Raw genomic sequence first — 8,717 nt, forward strand, 5'->3', positions numbered from 1 at the left:
GAGGGTCAGTACTCTGTGAGGGTCAGTTCTCTGTGTGGGTCAGTACTCTGTGCTGAGGGCTGTGCTGGTAGAGACACAGGCAGGCGGCTGCAGTGACCTCCTTCGTCCTCTGGGTGTCACTGCAGGTCAGCTCTCCATCCCCACACCCTCCTACGCTTTGATCTGGCAGACTTAGTCAACATCACCTTTGCCACAGTAGGTCTCAGCCTGCTCAAAGGACAAGGCGGAGTCAGGGGACTGGGGGCGGAGCTCGATGGGAGAAAGATAACGCTGGCCTCCTGAAGGGGAGATCCAGCAGCAGGGTTTTCGCTTTGCCCAGTGTGGGTGAGTTTGGCTATGGATGAGCTGAATTATACACACACCAAAGGCTCATAAACACACATTAACATTACGTAATGCTATGCAGTAGTTCACTAGTTCAGTTTTAGAGTGTGCTTTGTCTTTCTGAGGTTCCAGTAGAGTATACGTCTAACTAATTCAAACAATCAGTGCACTAACCAATTTAAAACACCATTCATCAAAAGAGCACCTAATTACATTGGCATTATCTATAATTACATTACATTCCAAGCCAACATTCCTGATAAAACTCTTTCTGTGACATAAATTATATAATTATACTTTGAGAACACTGATAGCTCATGTAATTAAAACATGGCAGTTTCGTACATGCCGGATTGTGACTAACAGGGAGAGCTTCTAACTCAGAGTGCTTCCCTGTGGAGATTTACAAAGATATTTCATCATTAGATGATAATTCTCACCAGGCATCTGATGAGACTTGCAAAAAAATACCAAACCACCTGATCACATCCTTCCACGCGGGCCGACTGGCCCGGTAATGGAGGCATCTGCAGGAGATGTTTCTTCCTCTCCTCTTTCCTCCAAAAAGCTTTTTGGAGATTTTGTTGTCCTCTAGATGGCAGGAGGGTCTCAGAGGTTGAGACGACGCGTAGGTTTCCAGCACACAGGAAGCCGTAAGGTTAATTACATGCAAATCACATGTAGGAGAACGTGATTATTCTGATACTCACCAAAGGGGTAGAGACTTCGTTGTTAATTCCCCATATCATCTCATGGTCCTCAGGTAGAACACATATGTAGTCTGGCATGCTGGACAGTGACATGACTGTGGGGCACTGGGTGGAGGCAGGGTGGAGGCAGGGTGGAGACTGAGCTGGGGGCTCTGTATTGCTCTGTGGTGTGGTATAAATGCCCTAACCCTGATCACTGGGAGCTTACCTTGACTGGCGTAATGTATCCTCTATCATCCCAGCCCCCTGGACACTGACACAGCAGTCCTGGGGTGAAGCCCAGCTCTCCATGCATGTGCACGCACACCTGCACGGGTACAAGTGCCACAAACTCTTCTACACACGTGCCAGTCCCTGCACCCATTCCGATCACACACTCAGTGTCCATGGCAACTATAGTCTTCCTGCCTTCTATATCTGCAGTGTTCCTCAGCTCTGGGTACTGACTTGAATAACGTATGCTATTTCCGCCACTATGCCACGAGCAGAACTCCTCATTTCAGTGTCAGGGCTAAACAGGTAAGAATGGACTGTAGGTACTGGTGAGCAGATCGCAGCCGCCTGCCTGCATGGTGCACCACACAGTGTTTAAGAATCCTAGTATGAAAAACCTGAACGTGATATCTCGATTGATAGCTAGCCAGATTTATACCTCTCTGTATAAACTTTCTCTTCTCTCTCTAGAAAGACAGTGACACACAGAGGTAGATATACCTATCAGTCTATTTATAGATATATAGATCAATGGAATACAGTGGTGTAAACATTGTTTTTCATCCTCACCGTGCATCCATAAATTCACAAATCAGCACGGAGAGCGACTGAGTTAAAGGAAACCCTGCCCACTTTGGCAGTGGGTCTGATGAAAAGCTGAAGGGAGGTATGCTGGGAGCTGCTCTCAGGTGCAGGACATCCCACCTGTGTCCCGCGTCCAGTTCCTTGGATGAAAGCCCTTCTCCTTGATTAATCACTCTGTCCCTCGTGAAGAACGAGCAGCCGCCTGCATGACCCACTTTAAGAACCTGAGCGAACACAGTGCTTCTTCTGCCGTCCCGCGTCCCGCACTGAGCCCTGAGCCTGGGGCAGCGTGCTCTAGCCATGAACAGCAAGGTGGTATGAATGCTTCCTGCCCCAGGCCAGGGGGGCTGGAGCTGTCTCCCAGCATGCACTAGGATAGGTCTCAGTGATCACGGTCCCAGGCCCATTGCTGTGTTGCCTGGGCGTGGCGATGCTTCAGGGTATTAGTGTTTCAGGAGCGTTTTAAAACCTCCATTCTCTTCACTTTTTGGAAGCTATCCAGGAATGTGAAATAAATCCTCATGCTAGAATGTGTTACTAGAAAATAATATTTTTGGATTTATTTTTCTTTTTGTGAAAATAAACTAAATACATTTATTTACATTTTCATATATTGTACAGTTTTACATTTTTGTATATTGTACAATTTTACATTTTCATATATTGTACACTTTTACATTTTTGTATATTATACAGTTTTACATTTTTGTGGTGTTCCCATGGCACAGATCCACAACACTCATTAAAAAGGAATTCCACCAAACTGCAGGCATCAGTCTAAACAATAATTGATTGATTTATTTCGTTTTGAGACACGAAGCATTAATCACGTTTTGGATGCATTTACTATCTTGAATATGTTTTTTCTAGAGCCCTGTGATTCCCTGTTCCTTGTTGCAAAATGGGCAGTATGAAAGTGCTTTTAATAGGAGCACTGTCAGGACAAACGTTAAAGTGCTGTTCACACGTAGGGTTAACTAGGATGCTGCTCTCAGCTTGCTGAAATGCAGCAGTGGCATTTTAAAATCCAACTTGTGTTTTAACAACCTGTTTTCCTTGTTCAGGTGTCAGTTAGTGGGTGGGCAGTGACCTCATTAGTATTTCACAAGGAGAGGAACAGAGGAGGCTGGGCTATACTGGATACCGACCTTGACCTTCAGTTCTAAAGGAGTCACCCAAGAGCCCCAGACTGCTATCAGAGGTCACATCAAATTAGGCCCACACTGGGACCCATTTCAATTGACTCCGAGTTAAAGAGGTCTCTGGGTTTTTGGTTTCACAAAATGAGCCCAGCTAAACTTTCAGTTTCAGCTAAATTTCAGTTCAACACACTCCACACAGCTAGCCTGGCTGTTAGATTATCATCTGGTTGGTTGAAGGTAGGCTCTGAGTTCAATTACTTTTGCCTTAGATTCTGTGAAATTCAAGGATTGCTGTCTGAACTTATACGTCTGTAGCGGTAAGCAACATCTGGAGAAAGTCTGATGGTGCTCTCAATCAGTTCATCTACATCTCACCTACCGGACTTCACAAACTCAGCTAAGTATCTTCTTATATTATCTCAAACTTTTATCTCATACATCCACAAATCAAGCATCAGAAATGTGCTTCACAATTCCTGTCCACATATCCCACAGATCTCCTCGACACAATCATAGACGTCTCAATCTCTGCAACCTCACTGACTCACAACGCTCAGCACCATCACATATCGTGGTGGCAGGAGGGCTCTGGAACTGCCAGTCTGCTGTCCAGAAGGCTGACTTCATCTCAGCATTAGCATCCCTCCACTTCCTCCACTTCCTGGCTCTGACAGAAACATGGATCACCCCTGAGAACTCGGCGACTCCGGCTGCCCTGTCCTCTGCCTTTCCATCCACGCATTCTCCGAGGCGTCTCAGCAGGGGTTTTGAATTTCATGCCATCACAGTGTCCCCACCAAACTTCTTATCATTGCCATCTACCGCCCTCCAGGTTCCCTAGATCACATCCTTCTGAGTCAATTCCCCATTGAAGGAAATCCACTCATTCTCCTTGGTGACTTCAACCTTCCATCAGACAAGCTGCATTCCTCCTGCATCCTTTCGCTGTTGACAGCATCTGACCTCACCCTCAACTATTCTCCTCCGACTCACAAAGCAGGCAATGTTCTGGACCTGATCTTCACCCGCACCACCAGACATCGCAGTCACTCCCCTCCACCTCTCGGAGCATTTCTTTCTATCCTTCTCTCTCTCCCTTCCTTCTCTTTCCATCCAGTCCTCTCCAACATGTTCCCCCTCCTTCCGTCTGTACTCCATAACTCCCTCTTCCCTTACTTCTTCTATTTTGTCCATCCTTCCTCACCCTTACTCTCTATCCTCTCTCTCTTTGGATACAGTTACAAATACTTTAATTTCTACACTCTCCTCATCAATCTTCTGTGAAGATCTTCTGTGCCCTCTCTCCTCTAGATTCGCTAAGTCCTTCCCACCTGCCCCCTGGCTAACAGAAACACTTCGCTGCCACAGGAGAAAACTAAGGACTGCAGAGAGGAGGTGGAGGAAATCTCGCATAGATTCAGATCTTAGCTCATACAAGTCTCTCCTTTCCAAGTTCTCACTGGAAGTAACATCTGCAAAGTCATCCTACTACAGGGAGAAATTTGAATCATCATCATCTGATCCATGCAAGCTCTTCCCTATTTTTTCTTCTCTCCTTAATCCTCCCCCTCCTTCCTCATCTCTTACTCCAGAAGATTATATCACCTTCTTTGAGGAGAAGGTTGTAGCAATCCACCAGTCCTTTTCCTCTGTTCCCACTCCTCCAACCAATGTGCATTCCCCAACATCCAACTTTCCGACTTCTTTTTCTCCTCTCTCCACAGATGAAATTCTTCAACTCCTGACTTCCAGCAATCTGACTACATGTCCGCTGGATCCGATTCCTTCTGCTCTGTTCCAAACAATCGCAAGAGATCTGCTGCCTTTCATCTCTGTCATCATCAACAACTTCTTATCTTCTGGATATGTGCCTACTGCATTCAAAACCTCCAGGGTGGTACCAATCCTCAAGAAGGCCACACTTGACAGCTCTAGCGTTACCAACTAGAGACCGGTATCACTTCTCTCTTTCCTCTCAAAAGCCCTTGAACGAGCAGTTTATAATCAATGGTCTCTTTTTCTCACCCAGAACCAGCTGCATGAGCCCAATCAGTCTGGCTACAAACCGGCACATTCTACAGAAACGGCCCTTATAGCGGTGACTGAGAAACTTCATGCTACTAAAGCTGCCAAACAGTCATCTGTTTTGATTCTTCTAGACTTTTCAGCAGCCTTTGACACAGTGAACCACAACATTCTTCTCTCTGTTCTTTCCAGACTTGGTGTGACTGGCTCTGCTTGGAGATGATTTCAGTCCTATCTGGAGGGATGGTCCTATCAGATGACATGGAGAGGATCCACATCCAAACCGTGTAGACTCTCCACTGGTGTTCCACAGGGCTCAGTATTGGGCCCCCTTCTCTTCTCTTTGTATACTCGTTCTCTTGGTGATGTAATATCTTCTCATGGTTTCTCCTATGCTGATGACACTCAATTATTTCTTTCTTTTCCACCCTCTGACACGCAGGTCTTCAGATGTATCTCGACATGCTTGACTGACATTGCGTCATGGATGACAGCCCACCAGTAAAACTGAGCTTCTGTTCATCTCAGGTACTCCCAACCCTTACCATGACCTCACTGTTTCCTTTGAGAACTCCCTGGTATCACCATCCGAAGCTGCCTGTAGCCTGGGCGTAACTTTGGACAACCAGTTGTCATTCTCAACTCATGTTTCTAATCTAACTCGGTCTTGCAGATTTCTCCTTTGTAACATATGAAGGATTTGGCTCATTCTCTTGCAAGAAGCTACCCAGGTGCTTGTGCAGTTTCTTGTGATCTCAAAGCTAGACTACTGCAACTCGCTACTTGCTGGTCTTCCTCTAAGAGCCATCAAACCTCTACAACTTGTCCAGAATGCAGCAGCATGTTCACACGTTACTTCACTGCTGTGCTCCCTTCATTGGCTCCCTGTAACTGCACACATCAGATTTAAAAGCCTGATGCTTGTCTACAAAGCCAAAAATGGACCAGCCCCTTCAAATATGAGGTCAAAGGTCAAATCTCGATCTGTACCTTGAGTACTTCGAGCCTTAAGTACGGCTCAGCTTGAAATACTTTGCTTCAGGCCTCATGGAAGACAAGCATTTTCTGTCCTGGCTCCAAGATGGTGGAATGAACTCCCACTTGCTGACAGCAGAGTCCCTTGCAGTCTTCAAACACAGACTGAAGTCCCATCTATTTGCAGAATATTTAAAGGACAGCTGACACTGCTCCCTTATTGACTGACTAAATTAATACTGATTGTAGGGTATTGTTTATGTTGTTTGACAAACTCTAGCACTTATTGTTTATAGCACTTGTCAATGTTTAAGATAGACCTTATGAATTTTGTACTTCTAGGTATCAGCATTCATCCCTGTATTCTACAGTATTCTAGTTCATTGGTATGTTCGATTCTAACCTACTGTACAACAAGTTCGGTTTATTCGTCACATACATAGTCATACACAGTATAACTCGCAGTGAAATGGTGGAGAGTGCTCTGTCCAAACTGAGGAAAAGAAACAGGGGTGCATAGAGAAAAATATATATATATGCAAGATATATATGCATAATATATGTACTGTTCTAGGATATATTCTATGAGTAAATGATGTAGCACTTTTGTAAGTCACTCTGGATAAGAGCATCTGCTAAATGTCGTAAATGTAAATGTTAATGTAAATGGTCAGGTTTGGTAAACCCTGAGGTACTCCACCTCTTTAGCTGAAACCTGCGATCTGAAGAAGTGTCAGACATAAGAGTATCCTTTTCTGGATGAGCCACATTATTGATTATTAATTAATCACTAATCAATAATCTGTTTATTATTGAAGCACAGATACTCAGGAGGGGGTGGTCAGACAGCTTGAATGATTAATAATGTCCTGATGATTATCTGTTGGAGTTTTACTGTTTTTATTCACAATTGATCATTTATGTGATCAACATTCTCTGAACTAATATTCATAATATTCATGGACATGCTCTCACTTCATAACAAGTTATTTGTGTTGCATACCATTTTTGCCAACAGGAATTTTCTGTATAACAACAGCATGGTGAGTGTATTTCTAAGGCATTTTCATATATTGCAGTTTTACATTTTCATATATTGTACAGTTTTACATTTTTGTGTGCAGATTTGTGGTGTTCCCATGTCACAGACCCACAAGACAGAATTGCAGGCATCAGTGTAAACAATAATTGATTTATTTAGTATGTTTTGAGATGCGAAGCATTAATCACTTTTTGGATGTATTTCACTTTCCAGGTGTGATTCCATAGACGGCACTCACATTCCGCTCACAGTCCCTTCAGTAAATGGAGGAGATTATATGGGTAGGACATCTTCCCACAGCATTAATGTGCAAACAGTATCCTTTAGCTTTCCTAATGGAAAACACATCACAGTACAGCTACTGTGGCTAATTACTGTTCGGTACTGTATTAAGATAATATATGATGCAGCTCATGTCATCAGTGATATTGAAGCAGAGTTACCTGAGGCTGACCACGGCTCACTGATGTTTTGGGAACGTACACTGAGTGCTTGATCTCCTACTGCAGCAGGAAATGTCACCTGTATCCCCGTATTATCACAGGAGACTTGGATGGTTCCCTGCTGGGTGACAGAGAGCACACCTGTGAGCACTCCTTACTGACCCCTTACCCCTTAATGCACAAGACTGAGGGGTCATCAAAGACAATGTATTCTACCTCCCCATTGTCAAATAAAGACAAACCTTTCTTGTTCTGAAGTCTTCTCTATCTCATGCAGGTACACATGCAGCACAGTAGTTCATATTTTTATGTTGTTCAAATAAGTAGAAACATCCAGCTGTGGGAACCTCAGACACCTTTAACTGCTGTTACTGGTTCGGTCAGTTTTATCTGCAGACTTCCTGGTCCTTTTCTGAATCTGATTTTTTTGTGTATTTCTTTAAATACACCTGGTACAGCTGTTTCACAGGGAGTGATAGGAACATCAAAAATAGCGTTGAATTTCACAGTGCCAGGTCTATTTAGTTCCATCGTAAGCCACAGGCTGAAGCGAAATGCCAGAGGCTGATGTGTTAGCCTGTACTGTGTTAGCCTATGCTGTGTTAGCCTGTGCTGTGTTAGCCTGTACTGTGTTAGCCTATGCTGTGTTAACCTGTGCTGTGTTAGCCTGTACTGTGTTAGCCTATGCTGTGTTAACCTGTGCTGTGTTAGCCTGTACTGTGTTAGCCTGAGCTGTGTTAGCCTATGCTGTGTTAGCCTGTGCTGTGTTAGCCTGTACTGTGTTAGCCTGTGCTGTGTTAGCCTATGCTGTGTTAGCCTGTACTGTGTTAGCCTATGCTGTGTTAGCCTGTGCTGTGTTAGCCTGTACTGTGTTAGCCTGTGCTGTGGAAGTGGACAGACCCTGTTCCTCATCATAATTTCTAGCATTGCTCTGTTAGAGAAAAAGAAGGTGCAGGTTTTATTTTGGTACGACACTATTAACAACTGTCAGATGTGTTTGTATTAGGTGTAACTTTAATAGGCATCTGTGTATCTTCCCTCTTTGTGTCTTCATCATCCTCCTGATATGAAAATGAACACTTTTTCTGTGGTATTTCAGCTCATTATGAAACATCTGTGGCGTATTAAGAGTACTTAACACTGCTCGGAAGTCTGCTCCAGCAGACAGCTCCAGCACACAGAGCCCACCATCAGTAACTGTTGTGCAGGCCACATCATAATTTTTCAAATATATAACTGAATCACATTGAAATAGATT

The sequence above is a fragment of the Electrophorus electricus genome, chromosome 6 (genome assembly GCF_013358815.1).
Source record: "Electrophorus electricus isolate fEleEle1 chromosome 6, fEleEle1.pri, whole genome shotgun sequence".
Lineage (NCBI taxonomy): Eukaryota > Metazoa > Chordata > Actinopteri > Gymnotiformes > Gymnotidae > Electrophorus > Electrophorus electricus.